The sequence below is a fragment of the Dama dama genome, chromosome 9, assembly GCF_033118175.1.
Source record: "Dama dama isolate Ldn47 chromosome 9, ASM3311817v1, whole genome shotgun sequence".
Lineage (NCBI taxonomy): Eukaryota > Metazoa > Chordata > Mammalia > Artiodactyla > Cervidae > Dama > Dama dama.
In genome coordinates this window covers 12,287,479-12,311,953 of record NC_083689.1, presented here as the reverse complement: position 1 = coordinate 12,311,953, position 24,475 = coordinate 12,287,479, and the positions used below count along the sequence as shown (strand labels likewise).

Sequence of the window (24,475 nt, the reverse complement as noted above, 5' to 3'; positions counted from 1 at the left end):
TTTGACCATCTTTCATAGCTGCCTGATAAAAATCCCCCAACCACAAATCAGTTTCAGAGCAAAATCAGAACATGAGAAGTTTACAGTCCTCTGCAAGCTTGTTTCAAGGTCTAACTTATTTTCAAAATTGCCAGGACTTCCCTGGTGGTCTAGTGGTTAAGAATACACTTTGCAATGCAGGGGACACAGGCTGGATCCCTGGCTGGGGAACTAAACCCATGCACTGCAACCAGCCAGAGACTGCATGCCTCAATTATGGAGTCCACCAGCCGCAATGAAGATTCCATGTGATGCAACAAAGACCCAACGGATAAATAAATATTCAAAATAGCCAAGAAGTGAAAGCAATTTAAATGTCCATCAACAAACACCTGGATGGATAAAGAAAATGTGGTATGTGTATATACACTGGACTAGTAATCAGCCTTTTAAAAAATAAGGAAATCCTGGCACTAATGATAACATGGATGAACCTGTATGACATTACGTTCAGTGAAACCAGTCAGTCATAAAAAGACAAAGACTGCATAACTCCACTGTATGAAGTATCTTAAACAGCCAAACTCTTAAAAACAAAGTAGAATGTAGTTGCCAGAGGCTAGGCAGAGAGGAAAGGTGGGAGTTTTCAGTAGCTATAGTTTCAGTTTTGCAAGATGAGAAAGTTCTCAGGATCTATTGCACAACAATGTACACACAGTTAACACTATCGTATACTTACAAATGTTAAGATGGCAAAATTGTCTTATGCATTTTTGACCAGAATAAATAGGTGGATGGTGTCACTGCAGCTTCTGCAACTCTAAAATGGAAATAGGGCCCTTACAAGGCTTGTGTAAGAGCCAAATGAGTTGCAACAGAAAGTGCTCAATAAACACTATTAACTCTGAAAATGTTCACGTTTCCCGAGCTGGAAACCACGAAACGTGTAAAACCAAAGGCAGCCCACCAGCAACAGCTCAGTGGGCAGGTTTCTGCCCACCTTGCTCAGTTGACTCACTCCAGGTGGACCCACCACCGGCACCTTCTAGAGTCACAGCTCAGTCTTCAATCTCTGCTTGAACCTTAGTTCACATTCTCCACAAACAGGTAATGGGGCCAAATGATCCAGCCCTGCCCCTAAAGGTCACAAAAATGAGAGTGGAAGGGAAGATGACAGATAACGCAAATTCCAAAGAGGGGTGGGGGATTTTCTAGGTTATAAAAACAGGCAGAGACTAGAGAACATGATCTTTTCTAGATAACTCCAGGATGAATAGTTTCCGAAGGCAAAGACCTCACCCTGATGAGGGCTAATTCTCTGAGTTCTCATCCTGCACAGGCTTGGCTCTCAAGTCCAGGCACTTTCTGGGATTCCTCTCCCAACCTCCTAGGGGTGGAGGAGAAGAATAAAGGAGAAACCTACCTATCCATAAATCAGGATTCAGTCCCCACTATCTTCTCATCTAAATGCTGGTCCCAGGTCCCTCATTTCTCCCCCCACAGCCCCAGGGAGACTTCTCTCACCTTCCTGACAATTGCCCAAAGCTTTCAAGTCTGGCAAACCCTCCCCTGAATTCTAGAACTGCACATCCACCTGCCCACAGGCCAATGTTAACACAGATACCTGAAAGCACCATGGGACTAAAATGAGTTCAGCTTCTCTAAAATCTGTCAAACCGAGCACAATGTTAGTCTTCCAGCCACTTTCAAGGCCTTATGTGCCACGTGAGTGTAGTGTTAACACGCTAAATAACTCAGAAAACAAATGTTTCTATGACTGTACAAAGTTCCACTGGAGAGCACTGCTTTGAGTGGGTAGCCTTCCCCTTCTCCAGGAGATCCTCCCAATCCAGGGGTGGAACCCAGGTTTCCCATATTGTAGGTGGATTTTTAACCAACTGAGCCACAAGGGAAACCCTAGAAACTGGGCAGATCACTGTAAAATAAGAATGCTCCAAACTGGACCCTAAAATATGGAGGGAGTGCAGAAGCAGCAAACAATCACGACATGGAATTGGGCAATGGTCTTGTGACAAGAGCCAGGAGCTCACAGTACTACAGGATGGGAATTTCAAATATGCAATTTTAGAGTTTTAGAGCAACAAAATTATGCAGCAATAAATCTATTATATTTTGATAATGTACTGAGTTGGAAAAAAGTTCCTTTGGTTTTTAAAGTAAAACTAAGTTTTACTTTAAAGTTCACCAAGAACTTTATTGAACAATGTATTCGCCATTTTGTTCTACTACCTTTTGCCACTTTTCAGGCAACTTTGTAATTCCATCTTCCCAAAACTTACCTTTTTTGAGCAAAGAAGTGTTTCAGGTGCCTTTTATAGTCTATCAGGGAATTTAATTTTCTCCCATTGAGAATTTATAAAGACCAAAATAAATGGACATCCAAAGGTCCAATGTGTGGTGAACACAGCAGACAAATCAGAACTTCCCAGACAAGCTGTAACAATTTTTGCCTAATCACCAAAGAAACATGTGGTCTTGCATTATCCTGATGGAAGATAATGCATTTTCTGTTGACTAACTCTAGATGTTTTTCATCAAGTGCTGCCTTCAGCTAGTCTAACTGGGAGCAGTACTGGTTAGAAATAATTGTTTTCTTTTCAGAAGGAGATCGTAATAAAAGGACTTCCTTCCAATCCCACCATAGACACATCACCTTTGGATGAAGACCGGCCTTTGGTGTGGTTGGTGGTGGTTCATTTCATTTGCTCCACAATCTTTCATTTCACATTACTGTACAGTATCCACTTTTCATCATCTATCACAATTTATTTTAAAAAAACAGAACATTTCTGTTACGTTTCAGTAAAGAAATCGTATGCGGAAATACTGTCAGGAAGGTTTTTTTCTGCTTCAGTTATGTGGAACCCAAACATCTAAGTGATCAACATAACCAAGATGGTACAAAAGATTTTCAACGCTTGATTTGGATATTTTGAGTATGTCAGCTATTTCCCACGTGGTGTAACAATGATTATTCTCCACTAATGTTTCAATTTGATTGCTAGCAACTTCAACTGGTCTACTCAACTGTGGTGCACCGTGCAGTGAGAAATTTCCATCGCAATGCTTCAAAACACACTTCTGACACATTCAGTCATAGCACCTTCTCCAGACACTGCACAAATCTTTTTGCTTTTTAGTTGCATTTTTGCCTTTCTTGAAACAATAAAGCATAATATGCTGAAAATGTTGCTTTTTCTTTCATCTTCAATATTAAGATGACTACACAAAAATTCATGGTGTCACAAAGAGTCGGACACGACTGAGCGACTTCACTTTCACACACAAAAATTCACCTTTTGTTGTTGTTGTTTTTTTTTAATGCATGCTGATATGACAGCCGTCACCATACAATCTAACGAAGCTGTTTCAGATGACATTTAAAGACAGCTAACCACTACTACAGTTCTTATGGAAAAAAGCAAACGAACCTTTTGGCCAACCCAGTACTTTCCAACTAGCTTACTAGTCAAGTTTTGCAGGCACTTTGTTTAACATCTACCATTTTCTCTTGACTAGATAATTTTTTCACAGATACTCAGAGCCAAACCTTTATTCAAGGAGATGATTTGCCATTTTACAAATTGAAAGAAAAGTTTTAAAAGTAAAATGAAACATCTATTTCTTCAAGACACACTTGTTAAATGAATTACCACCATTCTAACACTGGGTTGCTGCTCACCACTGAAGATACTAAGGTCTCTGAAACACCTGTCTCACTCCCCCAAGCCCCAGTCACATTTTAAATGTACATGGCATATAAACATGGGAGACACTTCTACTCATCACTGAATCCTCACTTCACACACAGAATAGTGAACACAGCACCTGATAACGTAGGAAGTCCCATGCACACACGAAGAAGGAATCATCCAAGTCAGCAAGTTTGCTTCCGGCAGGAAATTCCTTGTAAATAAGAGTCCCTACGTGGGAAATAAGCACCCAAGAGCTGGAATTCAATTTCACCCTACAAGAAGCAGAGCTTAGAGACTGTGCAGCTCACGGTAATCGTAAAAGATCATCCAGCTCACACCGATTTAACAAGCCTGGGCTAAAGATGACACTCCAGCTTACTGCTCCCCCAAAATTCCTCTTCTGTACTCATATACTTCCACTGGAGTATCAAGGGGAAAACGGAGGTGAGACCAAGTCAAAGCGCTGGTGGAAACCTTTTCAGGAAGCAGCCCAATCCCACTTGTTTGCATTTCCTCATCAGACTCTTCAGGAGAGTGGCACAGAATCCTGGATGAAAAGATCTGTCCAGTGAAAGCAACGACCCTCCTCTGGTAATTCTCTGCCATGGGGACTGCCTCCAAAGGACAGGTGTTTGCTTGCAGCACTATCCAGGTCTCCATCCAAGCCTTAGCTATCCTCACTGACAGACCAGCCGAAATGTCATCTCTTTTCCAACATTCACAGCTGGATGGTTTCTTCCTTCCAGGACTGCCTGGCCTGTACCTCTCAGAGAGTACTTCCAAGATCTACCTTATTCTATTAGGTACCATTCCAACCATCTGCATGCATTACATTCCTTCCTCCCTAGTCACGAACCCTTGGGCTCTAGAGCCAGGCCTTGACACTTACCAGCAACCCTGTCCAAGTGACTGAGCTCTCTGGATGTCAAATTTCTTATCCGTAAGACAGAAATGATACCAGTACCTATCTTCAGAGGACTTTAGGAATACAGAAAGTCTTAGAAATTCAACAAACAGTACACCTGGCACACAGTAATCACTCAGAATATTCACTAAAATGGAGAGATCATAAACAGATGCACAAGCTCCATCTGTGCAGGGGAATAGAGTGGAGAAAGGGAAGTGATTCACACTGAAGTTCCATACATGAAGGCTGACTCAGACAGCAAGCTGAGTGACTTCTGTTCCAATCTACCACTTCAGAATAGGCCAGCAGGAAGAAACAGACCACAGCCATGAAATTAAAAGATGCCTGCTCCTTGGAAGAAGAGCTATGATCAACCTAAACAGCATTTTAAAAAGCAGAGACATTACTTTGCCAACAAAGGTCCATCTAGTCAAAGCTATGCTATGGTTTTTCCAGTAGTCATGTATGGATGTGAGAGTTGGACTATAAGGAAAGCTGAGAGCCGAAGAACTGATGCTTTTGAACTGTGGTGTTGGGAAAGACTCTTGAGAGTCGCTTGGACTGCAAGGAGATCCAACGAGTCCATGCTAAAGGAGATCAGTCCTGAATATTCATTGGAAGGACTGATGATGAAGCTGAAACGCCAATACTCTGGCCACCTGACGTGAAGAATGGACTCGCTAGAAAAGACCCTGATCCTGGGAAAGATTGAAGGCAGGAGGAGAAGGGGCCGACAGAGGATGACATGGTTAGATGGCATCACTGACTCGATGGACATGAGTTTGAATAAAATCCGGGAGTTGGTGATGGACCAGGAAGCCTGACATGCTGCAGTCCATGGGGTCACAAAGAGTCAGACACGACTGAACTGAAGAAACAAAAAAAGACAACCCACTCCAGTATTTTTTGCTGGAAAACTCCATGGACAGAGGAGCCTGGTGGGCTAGTCTATTGGGTTGCAAGAGTTGGACATGACTTGGTTAACTAAACAACAAGAAACCAAAAAAGATCTATTCAGAAAAGGTATTTCTATCCTTTGAAGGGAAATCTGTTCATAGGAAATTACTTGCTAACTCCTTTTCACAGAGTCAATGATCAAAGATAAGCAACTGTCTCAAGGTGAACAATTGCGGGGCTGGGGTGTTTAAAGAGCCACAGGCCAGGGAAGGTATCCAGCTCTCACAAGTTTAAGGGAAGGGTACTCAGATGGGCTCCCAGAGCAAAGAGGCCCACAGGTGTCCTGAAAATGACACTGAGGACAGGCAAGCTATGGTGCAGGCTATCAGCTCCAATGTTAGAGTCAAAACTGCACTCCTGGGATTACAGATATATGTGACCTATTATCTTGAAATAGATGAACATGAAGGTGGTGTTACTTCTAGACAACTAATCTGTGAGCACAATAGTTTCCTGGAATCAAAAGGAAAATGAAGACACATATGCAAACTTCATTACTTAGCAGGGTTTTTTTTTTTTAAATATAATTTAAAGTACTTCAGAGCTAAAAAACTTTAAATGAAGATTATGAATGAAAACAACCTACACATGGGTGGTACCACCTCTTATAAAACTCTTTCATCTAAGTTATATTTCTTTTAATTACAGAAGAAAAAGAGCAAACTGTTTAAGCAACAAAGCCATGTCTGTACAATACATAAGACTGTAACTCAACTGGGCAGAGCAAAGGGATTAATTACAGCCAAAGACCAATAGAAAATGAATGGGGGAAATATCCATTAGCACATATAAATTTAATTCAAACTTTAGAGATTAGGGGAAAGCAAAGAGGTTTTGATATTGCTAAAAAGAGGAAAACAGGCCCAGAATGAGCCCCAGGTCAACAAACCACAGCTTAATTAGTTTCGGCTCTCCCAGAAATGGAATCTTAAAACCAGTCAATCAGGAATCACCTGGTCAGCACTAGTGAGGTAATCTGCCCGACAGACCCCTGTCATCCCTAAAAAGAAAGTGACCTTGCCACAAGCAATTTGTTTTTCGATGGCCTAGTTTCCCCCACCGCGCTCTCTGTCACAAGTCTTTCCCTCCCTATGTGCTAGGTAGGATGCTGCCCCATTCACAAACCACTGAAGAAAGTCACTAAGACCTTAAAATTTACTCTACTCAATTTTTAAAACAATATGCACTATTCCTAGAAGTAATACAAGTTACTTTGCATCCTTTGACAACTCTGCCCCAATTACAAAGCATGAATTATTCAAGCTAATGATACTGAATTTCCCCTTCCTTCTACCAGACAAAGGATTTATCTGGAAGAGAGAAGAATGGCATCATGCACAGCACCTGTGCAGCACGTTTCAATCCCTAAGCACACACATACCACACTGAAGAATGGCATTTTCTCATCTCACAAGTTCTGTCTCCCTCAGTCTGCAGGTTCAAATGCAGGCATGGGAAAAAAGGTCCCACAGCTAAGAGCAGGCACTAAGCCACATAAGGGACCACATCCACGAGTCTTTCTAAGTTTACCCATATCCAGCACAACCAAATGATCAGGCTGGCTAGAAGGCCACTGGATTACCTTCTGCAGCAAAGGCTCCAAGCCAACACCAAATCCTGGAAAACAGTTTTATGAACAGCGGAAGTTGCTTCAGCGAAGAGCCCTAGAACAAAAACCTTCCTTCACCCGCAGCCACTCCAATAGGCCCAGTCTGGCATTTTGAGACATTCCTCATACCCAAGAAAAAGAACAAGTTGAAAAAGAGGGGTGTAGAAGGCCCCGGGCAGATCTGCACCACAGCTAACACAGGTTGACAGCTCTGAGAAAGCCTCTGGAGAATTTTCCACAAGGATAAACCAAAATGGGTGCTCCACATTGTTTCCTAGGGTCATAAAAACTGCAAATGTTTGGGAAAGCAGGATACATGCAAAAACAAAAGTCTTCAAAATCATCACAGGTCATTTAATTAACATAATAACTTCTCATTCACAAAGTAAACTCAGGAAATTCATTTTAGTACATGCTTCTTGGATGGGCTCTAGGGTTCTAAGAAATGCCTCTACCCCTAACTATTCAATGTTCACACATATGCATTTTTCTGGAGAAAGGATCCACAGCTTTGTCACCTTTTCAAAGGGACCTCCAACCTCCCCTTAAATTAAGAACTGATGCTCTAAAGAGAAGCGGAGCTGATCTATCCTTGGCCACTGGATCCTCAATTATTTTGAGTCCCTTAAAGAACTGAATAAATCCAACAGAAAGAACTGTAGGAAAATGATTACTCTAGCAGTGCTTAACACTTGTTTTTGATTATGGAAATCTGAGTAAGCTTTCTGTAATACTAGAGGAATGCCAAGCAGCAGACTTTACAAGAATTTAAGTATAGAAACAGCTTAACAAATAGCAAAATTACAAATGTAGTTATTGTGTGGACAAAGATGAATCCCGTCTACTGAAACATTCATTCTCCATTACAATTTCATGAATGAATGAATATGCTGATGTTTACCTACCTGGTCTCTTAATCCAGTCTTCCCCTGCACTTCCTTCCATGTTATAAGCCTATCTCACCCCTGTGCTTCCTGAGGGCTGTTTACTGATCAAATTAGGCTCTATCACCAGCGGTTGGAGTCTTCTTATCCACCCAAGAGGCTACTGAGACTTGGCTGACTCCTCCCTGAGTCCCCACAGCAAATCACTCTGTACCTGAACCTGGTATAAATCATGTCTTTCATTTAATTCTGGACCAAGGATCTGGAATATCCACATCCTTAACTATCTTCACTTTATCCTTTTTCTTGAGAAACTCGTTATAAGCTGATTGCAGCTAATTCTGGTTTTTATGACCAAGTATCGAAAATTAACTTCCCTTCAGCCATCCAAAATTTATTGCTTCAAGATAGGGGGTACACTCCACTTCAAATATAAAATGGAGACTGTTCAAAAAAATTATCCCATCTAGCATGACTCACAATGAGGAGCAAGATGCTGCTGGGGTTGCCACTGGAGGTGAGCAAGTGGAGGGCAGAGATGAATGAATGAATGTGTTATGTTCGAGTGAGGTGGCTTGGCATTCCCACTCTGAACATGGTCAGGGATGGGCAATGATCCAAGCCAGTGTCTTCTGTCATCAGAGCACGACTCAGGAAGAATCACTCTTGATCTCGAAGTCAGGGTATCAGCGATAAAAAACAGCTCTGATGTCCCTATTTGAGTCTCTGATTTCAGCTGTGCCTGAGGTCCACTCTAGACTTACTACATCAACCAGCAAATTCCATTTTGTTTCAACAAATCCCCTTTTGTTTCGTGTTTGTTATTGATACCATAAGTAAGTAACCAATATAGCCATTTCCTTTAGAACTAACATCTTGCTTAATTAAAAAGCTGGGAGGACATGATCTCAAGAGTAAAAATAACTTGGCCCCCCCCAAACACACACACAAAATACTCTTTACTGTTTTGCTTGTTGCAATCTGCTGACAGCCTTCCCCACATGCTTTCTCCTCAACTTCCCCATCCCACTCTACCCTCCAAAGAGTTTCTAGCAAGCACAGCACAAGGAAGAAAAGAAACTAAAGATCAATGCAGTTCACATGCTACTAGAAAGCATATCCAGGACAAACACCTTGGGCAAATGATAAAGAAATGATTGTAAAATGACCACCAAAAAAAGAAAGAAAAAAAAAATTCAGAGTACCCACAGTTAATAATGAGTGGTATCTAAAACAAGGCTATTTCATACAGTCTGAAAAGATTCACAATAGGAAACAGAGTTCGCCGTGTACACAATACACAGAATCACAGCAAAGGTTTTATGAAATACCCTGAAATGTGTAACACCCTTTGACATTTCCTCCCCTCCTCCCAAACAATGATTTCAACCTACTAAATTCACTTCATAATCCAGAGTTTGAAAGACAGACCCAAAACAAGAATTACTTTCTCTTAAAACCTAGACTGTGGTCAAAGTTCACTGGAGCCCAAATCTGTTACCTCATTTTACATATGAGGTATCGTTTTTACATATGAGCTATGGTTTTTCCAGTAGTCACGTATGGATGTGAGAGTTGGATGATAAAGAAAGCTGAGCGCCAAAAAATAGATGCTTTTGAACTGTGGTGTTGGAGAAGACACGAGTGTCCCTTGGACTGCAAGGAGATCCAACCAGTCCATCCTAAAGGAAATCAGTCCTGAATATTCATTGGAAGGACTGATGCTGAAATTGAAACTGCAATACTTTGGCCACCTGATGCAAAGAACGGACACATCTGAAAAGACCCTGATGCTGAGAAAGACTGAAGGTGGGAGGAGAAGGGGACAAAAGAGGGTGAAACGGTTGGATGGCATCACCGAGTCAATGGACATGAGTTTGAGTAAGCTCCAGGAGTTGGTGATGGACAAGAAGGCCTGGCGTGCTGCAGTCCATGGGGTCACAAAGAGTTGGACGCGACTGAGCTGAACATATGAGAGGCTGAGGCCTGGAAGGATATGCAACTTGTCCAAGGAAGGCACACAGTAGATGCAGAGTGTCCAGCCCAGCTCCTTCTCTCCCTCTTGTGCACGGAGGCACAGGCGCATGCTCGCACAACCTGCACTGGCAGGTTCACGCTCCATGCAGTCCTCTTGTTTCAACCTTCAGAATTTGCTCACCTGAAATGTATGTTTCCTCAAACATAGTGAAGAATGTTTTAAGTGTAAAATCCCTCAATTTATCTTGCTCTCTCTCTTTTACAAAAAATAATTTCAAAGGCCAATTCGCTTGTAGGCATGTATGTGTTACTGCCTGGGGTATGTTAGCTACACACAAAGACACAGAAACTACTAATTCCTGTTTCTAGAAATTGCATAATACCAGCCCAACACCTCTCCCTGGCAGTGCTTCCACAATGTGCCAGTGTCTCTTGGCATGAGAGTAACTAGAAACAAAGTTTCAGCCTTAAGCGCACACCAAAATAAGAGAAATGACCACAGGCACAGTAAGGCCTGCGCAGCTATTTTTGAAACCCTTCGGCAGAGCAAAAGCAGCACTCCCCCGCACCGCCAAACAAACATAGTACAAGTCAGAGACCCCCTTCCCTTCCCTATCTTAATACAACCCAGATGCCTGGCACCCCCATCTTTTGTCTACCCAGTCAATGCTTAAACATACAGATCCTGTTTTACCAATAAGGAAACTGAAGTGTAGGGAGATTACGTAACTTGCCTGAGGCTGAGGTCAAGGTCAGAAGGAGGTAGGGCTGGGACTGATGCCCCGACGTGGACTCCACAGGTCTCCCTTTTCAGTACACAGCTCCACCCAAGCCCAACTCTGCTAGCCATAGCCTGAAGTCCTGAAACTTGCTACATTGAGAACAGGCCAACACTTGTCAAGGAACAAATCACAGAATAACCTATACCTAGGGTGACCTTTAAAAACCCTTTATTTGTAAGTATGTCACAGATCAAAAAGAAGAAATACATATTCATTTAGGTGCTCCTAACTTTCAGTTAAATGCTTGTATCTGATCAATCTCTGAAAGAAACAGACTCTTCAATTAGGTTTCACACACACACACACACGAAAAGCATTCCACATGGAACTGGATCCTGACAGTCCCTAGTAAAGGTGACTGGCATTGACTGGTTTTCTTCTGGTCAACAGGCCCAGAGTCCATCAGCAGGAACTTAGCCTCCCAGCCAGCAGCTCCACTTTTCTGGCCCACCATACAACTGCCTGCCTCCTTTCCAAGGAGACCCTGACTTGTGATACTCGTGATACAAACCTTCCTGGAGACCAGAATCCTCTCACCAAGTCCAAATGTCAACGTACTTTAATTTAGTGCCAAACAGGCAGGGAAGGCACAGAGAGACGCTGTGCTTGTGCTTTGGAAAGACTTCCTCCACCAGCAATTTCGGACAGCTGTTGCCATTGTTCACATAACCAGGTTTTAATGAAATGGTTCGGTTTCATCTTAGGACTGAAAATACACTGGACCACCTTCCCCAAAACTATACAGTCAACAATATCCCAGGGTGGGCACCCCCAGAGCTTGCTGAATTTCCATTAATCCCATTACCCCCCACTTTAAATCTCATTATCAGCTAAAGACAAATCTTCACTTAAAAAATCCAATCCACACTTTAAATCACCTCCCCCATTGAGCTCTACTCCGAGTTCACTCGAAGGAAGACTTGACAGCACAGAGGGGGATCTGAAAGGCACCTGGCTGATCTTGGTATCACCTGATGACACAGTGTCCAGGCATGTCAGCTGGTGCATCTTCCAAACCCTCAGCCGCTCTACTTTCTAATACCTCGCCCCACTTCCATTCTTCACCCTGGATAATGACAGCAAATAACCTTGAGAGAGCACCACCTCACTTTACCCTCAACTGAAAGGTGGACAAGTGAAGTCTGCGGAAGGTCGAGTGAGAAGCTGAAAGTCACAGAGCAGGCAAGAGGGCCGGGATTCAAACTGGGGTCTACAGTGCCACCCTGGCAGTATCAGTCCTTGGAGCAGGTCAGCAAAAATGAGACAGGACTGGATGCCAAGAGGCTGTTCAAGCCTTCCCCAGAGCATTCAGATTACACTGGACTTCTATCATGGAGTCAGGAATTCTGAGACCTGATTTCAGGAAGCAAAGTCCAACTCTGGGCAGGAGAGAAGAAAGGTCAAAGAGCAAGATGTTCGAGCCACTTCTGCTTCTCAGAAGGCTTCACAGAACACCAAGACCACACTTGGGTTTTACCTAATTGCTATTTGTTGGGGGTTGGGGGTTGTTAAAAGCCTCATCCTTATAAACAAGACACTGTCAAGTTTGATTGGATAAAAAGAAAGTCATAGAACTTTTCCAGAAAACTAAATTGTACCAAGTTTCCAAAAACACACCCCATCTGGTCTGGTAATTTCATTTCTAGAGATGAAAAAAGGGGAAAACTTGAAAATCATCACCAGAAACAGCAGAATTATGGTATGTTCATGTAATAGAATTTTAGACACCCATTTAAAATAGAGCATTTTGGAAATGTTCACAGTGTAGTATTTTTTGAAAAGCTAAGCACAGAAAACCCTTACAATCTCTTTTGCAAATGATGTGGACCAACCAGTGCTATTACAGGACAGCTGGACAGAGGGCTGTTTTGCCCTAACTTTGAGACTGGACTCACTCTCCATCTATTTCTTTAGAATGGAATATATCCCATGATTTACAGTGGCCCATGTGGATGCAGTTTAAATCAAGTTTAATCAGTTGTAGCCTGTTTGGACTGGGGGGGGGGGGAACCCTAAGTGTTTTTAAACATTTTACAGCAACGGTACAAGTCTGGGATGCATCTTCCAGACTATTCTCTGTACCTCATCAGCACTTCAAGCTGTTCTCTAACAATTACAATTAAGAAACCAAATGGGGATCAAACCATGCAGACTATACCACAGGTCAACAGGCTGACAACCTTGTACTTCCATTCCCCATTCTTTTAAATGGCTACACCACATTCCATTAAGCTTTTTTTTTTTTTAACCCCTCCATGAAAGTACTAGAAAAATCACTGCAATAAAAAGTCATCGCACATGGTTAAGTACCATGACCTAGCAATTCCACTCCCAGCTATCCACCCAACAGAAATTAATACAAAATGTCCACACAAGAATTTGTACGTGAATGTTCAGAGCAGCACCATTCACCATAGTCCAAAAAAGTGGAAACCCAAATACCCATCAACTGAAGAACAGAGAAATAAAATGTGACATATGCACATAAGGGAACAGTATTCACTCATAAAAGAAATGAAGTACTGATTCATGCTACACCATAAACCTTGAAAACATTACACCAAGTGACAGAAGCCAGACACAAAAGGTTATATATATTGTACAATTCCTGAAATACCCAGAACAGGCAAATTTATAGACACAGAGAGTACATCAGTAGTTGCCATGGATTGAAGGGATAGAGAGTGCCTGCTAATGAATAGGGATCTCTTTCTGGAAAGATGAAAATGTTCTCAAATTGGTTGTGGTGGTGGCTGCACCATTCAGAATATACTAAAAAACCACTAAATTGTACGCTGTAAATTGGTGAACTATCATTCGTGCACAGTATCTCAATAAAGCTATTACAAAATGACTAAAAACAAAACAATAAGATTTTACAATAATAGTATAACGCTCAAAATGTATATAATTTATATTCAATGTTTGGGGGTGAATACATTAATTAAAATTATATGTGCCATAAAGAAATCATCGTGCAAATATCTTTTTGTCTTTCTTTATACATAGCAGAAGCTCAAAAAATATTTGATGAAACAGACTGGTCAATCACGTGAAATCAGGGCTCGATGCCTTTTTTTAAAAAAATTATTTTTACTGACAAAATGAGATTCACATTAAGAAATGCTACCCATACTTATTTATTACCCACTTCATCTCCCTCTTAAAATACTTTTCCCAGGTCAGGACTGAACCACAATCCAAACCCACTCACCACATTTCAAACTGCAAAGTGGGAAATGTACAGTAGACAGCGCACAGAGGCAACTGCATGTCATGCTGCTCCAACTATTAATAAGTTTACCACAATTAGAGACCTTAACGTTATCTTAGTTAAAATTCACATTCCCTGAAAGTCACTACTTATTAATTATGCCCCTTAATATTTTAATGATTTAAGAGAAACTATTTGCATTTGGTATTATGGGCATGCCAAATTCTTCTTCAATTATCTCTCCAGTTTATTCTCTCAAAGAATATCACAGCTGCTCTTCAAAGGTGCTGAGGATACACTAAAGAATAAAAATAGGCAAAGACTGGCAAACAAAACCCTGCCCTCATGGAACTCACATTCCAGTTTTGTGGGGTTTTTTTAAGTATAATTTAACGAAATTTTATTTATTTTTAACAAACTCATGTCTTATGAATTAAATGTCAGCATCAGCAAACAATCCCAATTCTTTTCTAAACACTAAAAATCACAAAGATTTATTAAACATCAGCAGCAGTTTTCAATAAGCCCCCCCCCACCCCCCCCCCCCCGGTTTTACAGATGTACCTGGAACATAAAAACAAACATGTCTACCTTACAATTTTATTCAAAACCATAATGTGAAACGTTTTACATCCACACCATTGATACAGACGACAACAGTGGGCTCTCAGAACAGATTTAACAGCCCAGGGTCTTCACATCATTGATACCAAACGGTTTTTACTGAAATTTTAAATAAAAAGACTCCAGTCTCCTTCTGAAATTCATAATCTCAAGTCATTCAATAACCTGAATTGTGTAACACGAAAATATTGCATCCCCTCCACCTCCAAAAGCAAAATTGCAATTTAGTTCAAAGATCACAACAACTGGCTCAAAGGGGTAACTTTTGGTAACAAAGTCTAAATTCTGTTAAACAATTCAATAATTTAGTGGAAATTTTACAAAGTGGCCAATGATTCTCTTGTAATATTTTTCCTCATCACCCTCTCAACCAGGGAGGTTAGCCTTAAAGACACCTCAAAACAGCCAACCCATCCTTAAAATGCAGTCATTTTCATGTTCTAACTTTCATCGGTTAGCAAAATTTCTTATCTTCAGCAATTTGGTTGGGGCTGAATTCTAGCAAGATGCACACATGTGGGTTCACGTCCTCAGATAAGACAAAGTAAAACCATCTTAAGAGACTCACTCCACAGCTTGAACCCTTAAATACTATGTTTCCTACTAAGGTTAAGTGGGTATAGCAGGTAACAGGGAGCAATGCATTTGTTTCAGATCAGACTTTTCTCGATTTGGTTGAGGCAAATCATAGAAGTTTATCTTTCCCAGGTTGAAGACTGGGGGGAGAACAGGTTACCTAAAACCTTGGTGGAAAGATAAACCCCGTCCAAATTTAACCGAAAATAATGTTTTACCAGATTACTGGCAAGGTCATAAAACAGACTGTGCCATCCAAAAACTTCTTGAAACTGGTAACATACTCATAAATCCTATTGGGGATTGCTTTCTTTACAACCTCCAAGAACTAAATCCCAAGAACCAACAATTTAAGGAACCTGACAGCCCTATTCACAGAAATCTCCCAAACATTACTACAGCACCAAAGAGCCACTGGCTTAGAGGTACTCTGATGGTCTTTGTAAACACGACAGAGAAAACTCTCTTGAAGGTAAGAAAAGCACTTTAATTCTCATGAGGCGCAGACTCCAAGAGGTTACTTCTTACATCCAGCACAAACATAAAAAGTAACCCAAGGGCCAAGACCATACACAGGACCAGGTTGCACAAAACGTTCAATGAGTAAACAAAAATAACACTTCAAAATACAATGCGTGATCTTGAGTAAAACAGAGGTCAGCCACACAGTATAAAGCACATGACTCATCCACAGGCCTGAACAGAAGTATTTGTACAGTCCACTACACCAGAGTGGGATTTCCCATCTTCATCCAAGCCTGGGCCTTAGGGGTATCTCAGTCGGGAGAAGTTGTGCTATTTCCGTTTTGGAGGGGAGGGTCATTTTATTTCGCTGAATCACAACTCCCCCACATCCCCACCCCAAACCACCACCACGCACAATACTGCAAATAGAAGAGACGGTGGAAAGGACGCCAGCGAGCACCGACCGAGCAAAACAAAGCACCCAGTGAGGAGCTGCCGTGCCGGGAGTGGGTGGGTAAAGGGGGCCAGGCTCGCCCCTCGGAGCACGGCTCCCGCCCCCAACAGCCTCTCTCCCGGTAGGTGTATGGCCGCAGCCTCCTCTCTCCACCTGGGGACCAGCTCCGTTCTCCGCAGAGCTCCGGGGGACAGTCCGGAAGGTGAGGAAATGAGGGCGGGGGCGCGCTGCCCCGGCCTGAGCCAGAGGACCAAAGCTCCAGAGGGAGGGCGCGTCGGGCCGCCCCACGTGAACACCGAGGCCAAGGCCGCCCCAGGGACCGCGGCCGGGAACAGCGGCGCTCGTGACCACCACGCCGGGCCCGGACTTACCCGGGCCAGGCGCACCGCGGACTCCGCGGCGGCCTCTTCCTCCTCCTCCTCCTCCTCCTCCTCACTTGACAAAATGGCGGCGACAGGAAGTGCCGGGCGCCTCGGCCCGCCCCCCGCCACCCGCCCCGCCGCTGCGCCCGCGCCCCCCGCCCGCGCCCCTGCCCGGCCGCCCAGCCGGAGCCGGGGGGCGGTGGCGCCAACGGCGGGGCGCCCGCGAGCCGCCCTGCCGCCCCGACGCCAACGGCGCAAGCGGCCCTGGCCCGGCGCGAGCGGCGCGGGGACGCCGGAGGCCCGCAGGCCCGAGCCCGCGTCGCCCCGGCCTCCCCGCCCCCGCGCCGCGCCGATGGCGTAGCTCCTGGCGCACAAGCCCCATTACGCAATGCAGGTTACGCGGACCGTGCCGCGGGCCCCAGCAGGCCGCCCCGCGCCGTCTGCTGCCCCGAAGGGCACCGGTCCTCACCTGAGACGCTAGGCCGCACGCCGCCCCCGCCAGCCGCCCGCCGCCGCCCCCTCCTCTTCGGGCTGCCTGCGCGGCGCCGGGGCCCGCCCGCCGCGCCCGCCGCTCCGCCGCGCTCACAGGCCCCGCTCGGCCGCGGGCACTGCCGGCAGCCGCCGCCGCCGCAGCCCCCGCTTTGGCTCCTCGGCTGCGGGAGAGCAGAACAAACAGCCGTGCCGCCGCCGCCGCTGCCGCCGCCGCCGCCAGCGCACTGACGTCACCGCGCACGCTGCGCGCGCGGTCACGCGCTGCCGCCGCCCGGCGTGCGCGCCCCAAACCGTGACCAGCGAGAGCGAGCTTCAGCGAGCTGGTGGCGGGGCGGTGAGTGGGGAAAGCAGGTGGTCGCGGTCCGCGGAGAGATGAGACCACCCCCACCCTCCGACACCCCAACCCAGACCAAGGGTGAGAGCTGACAAGAGATTTTGCACACCTGAGGTAGGGGACCGCTTCGTCGGAGGGAAGGGACCCCGCAGACCGAGGGAGGAGAAATCTCAGACTGAGAGAGAGGACCTCGCAGACCGAGAGGGGAGGTACTTCAGACCGAGAGGGACCCCCCGCCCCAGACCGTGAGGGGACCCCGGAGACCGAAAAGGATACACCTCAGACTGAGAGGGGACCTCACAGACCGGGAGTTGGGATCCCGAAGACGGAGAGGAAACACTTCAGACCGAACGAGGAGACCTGCAGGCTGACGGAGGGGGTCCCTTGGACTGAGGGAGGGAATAGACGCTTGGAAGGCTGAAAGTTGAGCCTGAGGGAAGACATCTGAAAACACAGGGCGACATCCAAAAATTTAAGAAGGGATTGATGATAGACCCTCAGAGGGAAGACAGTGAGGATAGGTTCCACAGACTGATGACCGAGGCCGGGAGAGACACCTGCCTGAGGGAGGCCGCGCTGCAGGAGAGGCTGAAGGGTGTTGGAGGAGGCTGGAGTAGGGTGGGGCTTGAATGTTAAGGGAGAGAGCTGCGATGGGGGCGCTGGGGTGAGGGAAGGCAGGTGGGAGAGGAGGCTGTTAGCAAGGCTGGGGTGGCATCTTTCTTGGCTGGCTCGCCAGCCGCTGGGATCTAAGGATTAGAAGGTATCAGACTTTATGCCCAGGGCACTCTCCCTGCAGTTGGCCCCCAGCTGACCTTCTCATCCTTAAGATCCAAGCCACAATCCAGCTCCCTAAACGAAGAGATTAGATTTAGGTTGCTGACAGTTTAGTGTGGTAATCCTGTTAAAAATTTTCAAATGGGAAGCCATAACCTCCCCTTTTGCCCTTATTATCACTCTTTTAGCATTTTAAGTGCCATCTTTTAAAAATAGCAAACTCAGTTCTTCTAAAAAGTCTAGGTAATTTAAAAAAATTCCTGATGTCCCCTTCTTTCAGAACATATTGATACACTAGGATAGCAGTCAAATAGTTTTGTCTCTGGGAGACAAAGACACGCGCTGAGACCAGACATGGAACAACAGACTGGTTCCAAATTGGGAAAGAAGTACATCAAGGCTGTATATTGTCACCCTGCTTATTTAACTTATGTGCAGAGTGCATCATGCGAAATGCCGGGCTGGATGAAGCACAAGCTGGAATCAAGATTTCTGGGACAAATATCAATAACCTCAGATACGCAGGTGATACCACCCTTATGGCATAAAGTGAAGAGGAACTGAAGAGCCTCTTGATGAAAGTGAAAGAGGAGAGTGAAAAAGCAGGCTTAAGACTCAACATTCAAAAAACTAAGATCATGGCATCTGGTCCCATTATTTCATGGCAAATAGATGGGGAATCAATGGAAACAGTGACAGACTTATTTTCTCGGGCTGCAAAATCACTGCAGATGGTGACTGCAGCCATGAAATTAAAAGATTCTTGCTCCTTGGAAGAAAAGCTATGACCAACCTAGACAGCATATTGTAAAGCAGAGACATTACTTTGCCAACAAAGGTGCGTCTAGTCAAAGCTATGGTTTTTCCAGTAGTCATGTATGGATGTGAGAGTTGGACTGTAAAGAAAGCTGAGTGCCGAAGAATTGATGCTTTTGAGCTATGGTGTTAGAGAAGACTCTTGAGAGTCCCTTGGACTGCAAGAAGATCCAACCAGTCCATCCTAAAGGAAATCAGTCCTGAGTATTCATTGAAAGGACTGATGTTGAAGCTGAATCTCCAATACTTTGGCCACCTGATGCAAAGAACTGACTCATTGGAAAAGACCCTGATTCTGGGAAAGATTGAAGGCAGGAGAAGGGGACGACTGAGGATGAGATATGGTTGAATGGCATCATTGACTCAATGGACATGAGTTTGAGCAAGCTCTGGGAGCTGGTGATGGACAGGAAGGCCTGGCATGCTGCAGTCAGTCCATGGGGTTGCAAAGAATTGGACACGACTGAGCAACTGACCTGACTGATGGGGTTTGCTCACTCTTCACTAAGGTCAACTATAAATTAATGATAGGTCCTGGGCAAAGTAAAGACTTAACTTTTGCCCTTTATTTTAACAAAGCATGAAGTAACAAACTATTAACTACCAGCAACAAAGGAGGTAATGTAACAGGTTCATTAGTAAGGTTTATTCTAGTACTGTATTACAGAATATTGAAGTTTGTGAATATCTCTGGCTCCTAATGTCACATACCTGGCAATTTGCAGAAGGTGATGAGAAATGGAAAAAGAATAGGAAAGTACACAGGGATAAATGAATATGGAGTAATAACTTTTTAAGAAAAAAAGAAGACAAAACAGTATATCCATTTAAAACTCATCTTCCCCATAATAGCCTAGTTGCATTATCTACCTAATTTATTGTTGTTGCTGTAAACATGTTTAGGGAAGCATTTGGAACTGCCAGTTTGCAAGTAACATAACAAAGTCTTCTGTACATTTCATTTTAGACAAAACCATAATATCTAGCTTGATTTACTGGGCCCTACTACAGGGCTATTTTTGGCTATGACTGGAAGTCAGATCCAACCTGAAGAGAATTTACAAGCTGTGAAGGCAGTCCCAAAAGCTTTGTCCAAAAATCTTGTATGACAGCAATGTCTCACCCAAGATCACACGTTTACACAGTTTAGAACTCAGATCTCATGACTCCATGAAGGCTGTGTTCTCTAAGCCAGGAATTAACTCTTTGTTGTTGTGTTTTTTTGTTTTTTTTTTGCTTACTTAGTGCACTTTGTGGGACCCCTACCAGGGATCAAACCTGTGCCCCTCCTAACCCCCAATGAAAGGACAGAGTCCCAACCCCTGGACTGCCAGGGTACTCCCAATAAATGTTTTCTATAAAGAGCCAGGTAGTCAATATTTAGGGTTTGTGGGCCATGCCATCTCTGTAACATTACCAATCTTTGTAGCTTTGCCATTGTAGTACAAAAGCAGCCATAATTAATATGTAAACAAGAGAGTGTGGTTGTTTTCCAATAAAACTTTATGGACACTAAAATTAGAATTTCATGTAAATTTCAAAAGTCACAAAATATTGTTCTTTTGGGTTTTTTTTTTTCCCCAACTGCTGAAAAAATATGAAAACCATTCTTTGCTGGAAGGCCTTGGAAAAACAGACAGCAGTCCATATTTGTCCCATAGATTTGCTGATCTCTGCTCTTGAACCTCAAGTTTAGAGAAATGGAAATTTCTTTCCCGTTATACAGAAGTTATCTGCTTACAGTTTTTTTTTTTTTTTTTAATTATAGTTTTGGGAGAGCAGTTTTAGATTTAACATTGAGTAGGAAGTACAGAGTTCCCTTACACCTCTCACTTTCCCCATCTTGCAGAATGTGGTACATTGGTTAGAGTTGATGGGGCAATAGTGACACATTATTAACTAAAGTCCATAGTTTGCATTAGAGTTCACTTTTTGTGTTGTGCATCTTATGGGTTTTGACAAATGTATAATGACACACTCGTCAACCATTATGCTTGCCAATTTTTTAACTCAAAAGCTAGCTAAGAACAAAAATAAGTTTCAGAATAAAGCATTATAATTCTGTCAGCTACAAATAGGTACAAGGTGACCCTCTAAGGGTCATTTTGGTTCCTGCTACTTTGTTCATGTTTATTTGCTGTTTTTGCTTAGTTTCAAACTATTTACAAGTATCATTCACTATAACACTTAAAATAATGAGTGCTGGAAGACCTAGTGTGAAGAACTGTGCAATTGCAATTTTGAAAAGGAAGTGATTTTTTTTTTTTTCCCTATGTTTCAAAGTGGAAAGAAAATGCAAGTATTACACATAGGATAAAAGTGCTTAAGAGGAAGGAGTCTGGAAGTCAAAGAAGGAATGATAGTTGGAGCTCTTATATACTGGTCATTGCTTGATTTAATCATTGTAGAATACATTTGGCCTTGTTTGGTGAAGTTGGAGCTCTGCACACTCCATGGCCCACTAATTCTAATCCATGGAAACTCAGTGACATACTTAAGAAAGTTCAGCATAGTCCTAAGAGCCCACACTGAAAACAACCCAAATGTCTGCCTGGTAGAATGTAGTATAATGAAAATGAACAAGTCACAGCCACACACAGTAGCACAGATGAAACTCAGGAAAACCAAAGAAGCAAGGCATATGTGATGAGTCCATTTCTATGTTGATTTCTAAAACAGATAAACATATGTAGAGATTTTTAGGGAAATTATACGATTTCCTGTCACCTGAGGGCTCTGAACCTGAGATCCAGCATCACAAAGTCCTGAGGAGATAGGAGGCTGCTTCTGCATCTTTCCTTGATTTGGATGTGTTCTGGGCAAGAACCAGTGGAGTGGCTAGGAAATAAAATTTTGATCATGAGCTACTGGTGGTCACAGGGATTCAAGCCCTTGTGGAATCATCATGGCATCAGAATGAAAGACAAGTCAAGTGAAATTGCTCCAACTGCTCAAAAATTCTCTTCAGCACTTGCTGAGCAGAAAAGGTTTCTTGACAGATCTTCACTATAATTGCAGCCAGCCTATTTTGGTGAAGGATTCCTGACCATTTATTTCTGCAAGGACTTCATGGATAAGCCCATGTTGGAATGCTCTAACTGGAGTAAGTACATATCAGGACTGAAAGCTTACATCTCTTGCTCCTTTCATCTTCAAGACAAATGCACTGATGAAGCATGTTCTTGCATGTGGGGACTTCTCCAGCATCCCAATGGTTAAGATTCTGTGCTCCCAATGCAGGGGGCACAGGTTCAATCCCTGGCCAGAAAACTAACATCCCACATGCTGAGCAGTGCAGCCAAAAAAAAAAAAAAGAGCATCTGCATCTAGATTTATACTAGTATTGTCTGGTAGCCAACTTTCAAAAATGGCCCCCAAAGATTACCCTTATGTAAACTCCTCCCCTCGAGTGTGGTCTGGACCCAGTTACTTGTTGATGACAAAGAAGTTATGGCAAAAGCAATAGGGTATCTCTTTCATGATTAGGTTACAAAAGACTGACTTTCCAGCTGGACTCTTTTTTGCCTTCTCAGGTTCAACTTTTTTGATGAAGCAAGCTGCCATGTAGGAGAGGCCCATGTGGCAAGGGACTGAGGGTAGCGTCTGGTCAATGCCAGCACTGGACTAAAGGCGTCAGTCCAACAGCTGCAAGGAACTTAGTTCTGCCAGCAAACACATCAGTACCATTGAAAGTAGATCCATAATCAAACCTTCAGAAGAAACCACAGCCTAGGCCAACACTTTGATTCAGTTCAGTTCAGTTTAGTCGCTCAGTTGCGTCCGGCTCTTTGTGACCCCATGAATCGCAGCACACCAGGCCTCCCTGTCCATCACCAACTCCCGGAGTTTACTCATAAACTCATGTCCATCGAGTCAGTGATGCCATCCAGCCATCTCATCCTCTGTCATCCCCTTCTCCTCCTGCCCCCAATCCCTCCCAGCATCAGCGTCTTTTCCAATAAGTCAACTCTTCACATCAGATGGCCAAAGTACTGGAGTTTCAGCTTCAACATCAGTCCTTCCAATGAACACCAAGGACTGATCTCCTTTAGGATGGACTGGTTGGATCTCCTTGCAGTCCAAGGGACTCTCAAGAGTCTTCTCCAATACCATAGTTCACTTTGATTACAACCCTGTAATTCCAACCAGAGGATCCAGCTAAGTAACACCTGACTTCCAGAAATTACAAAATGATAAGTGTCCTTTAATTTTTTAAGACAGTAAATTTTGGAGTAGTTTGTTATGCGGCAATAGATAACTAATAACACATCCTGGGACCAAATACCCTTTCCCCTAGGGAAGACATATTTCAGCCTTTGTGGGGTTGATGAACAGTGTGGCAAGCAAATTCTTCCTTCTCCCAAAATATCCCCTTAGTTGCTCTGGTTTTGCATTGTTAAAGTAGACAAAGTGTATTTGAGTCACTGGGGAATGTTGCTGTGGTCTTAATTCTTTTGAGACAAACAGTATTATCGTTAAGTTCTCTTCCAATGGGAATGAGTTAGGAACTTATGTCTCTAAGGAGGCTAGAGTCTTCCTTCTGGGGACTATTGTAGTAAACAATTCACACATTCTGTTACCCTGAAGTTAGTCAGTCATTGACTCTTGGGGGTTATCTCTGAAGAGGAATTCTTCCACAGATAATTTCAAGGCAGCAAATAAGGGGAAATTATGATACATTTGTGAGCTGTCTGTCTTCACTCCTATTTAGAGAAATGTTCCCAAATCTTTGTAGGCATCTAAGAGGCTAAAACACCCAAGCATTTCCCATGGGGCAAGTTGAGGATCTGTCCTGAGTTTGTATCTGTGGACAGGTTACTGAACAAAGAGTTGACGCATGCATCCACAAGGCCTTGGCCCTGCAGGCATTCAACAGTCAATGTGTTGACCTTACTCATAAAGAAGCTGCTGTATACTTTATGTTCTTTATTTAAATAATCCAGCTTAAATGGATTGGCTGGAATTAAGAGTATTTGCAGGAACCTAGACACATGGTCGTCCACATAAACTTAATGCAATTCACAGTAAGGAGAAATTACTAAGGATGTAAGTAACTTTATTTGAAGGAGTATTGTAAATTCTCTGGTGGTCCAGTGGTTAGGAGTCTGTCACTGCTGAGGTTCGATCCATGCCCGGGTTTGATTCATGGTCGGGGAACTAAAATCTCACAAGCTGTGCAGTGCAGCTAAAAGAAAAAGAAAACAACTCCATTTACAGTTACACCAAAAGAATACGTAGGAATAAGTTTGACAATGTAAGTGCAGAAGTTATACATTGGAAACTACAGAACACTGCTTAAAGAAGTTAAAGAACTAAATAGTGGAAAGACATACATAATCATGAGTTGGAAAACTTAATCTTTTTACAGATGACAGTAATCTCCAAATTGGTCTGCAGATTCAGTGTAATTCCTGCCAGAGTATTGTTGACTTATATGTAGAAAATAAGATAACCCTAAAGTTAATATGAAAATTCAAGGGACCTAGAATAACCAACGGAGAAGGCAATGGCAACCCAATCCAGTAATCTTGCCTGGAAAATCCTATGGACGGA

At 43.5% G+C, this 24,475-nt stretch overlaps 1 protein-coding gene and 1 long non-coding RNA gene across 3 annotated transcripts in view; one reads left to right on the top strand and one right to left on the bottom strand.

Moving 5' to 3' along the window:
* The window catches only part of BRD4 (bromodomain containing 4), an 86,035-nt gene extending 68,972 nt beyond the window's left edge, over positions 1-17,063 (bottom strand). For both annotated transcript variants that reach the window (XM_061150014.1, XM_061150015.1), the window contains exon 1: positions 16,976-17,063. The gene's annotated coding sequence lies outside the window, so the exon portion shown is untranslated. The remainder of the gene's footprint in view (positions 1-16,975) is intronic.
* A 231-nt stretch (positions 17,064-17,294) lies between these two features.
* Positions 17,295-20,440, top strand: LOC133061804 (uncharacterized). The gene is made up of 2 exons (XR_009694041.1): positions 17,295-17,446; positions 18,387-20,440. It is a non-coding gene; the product is annotated as an uncharacterized LOC133061804 (long non-coding RNA).
* The last annotated feature ends 4,035 nt before the right edge of the window (positions 20,441-24,475 follow it).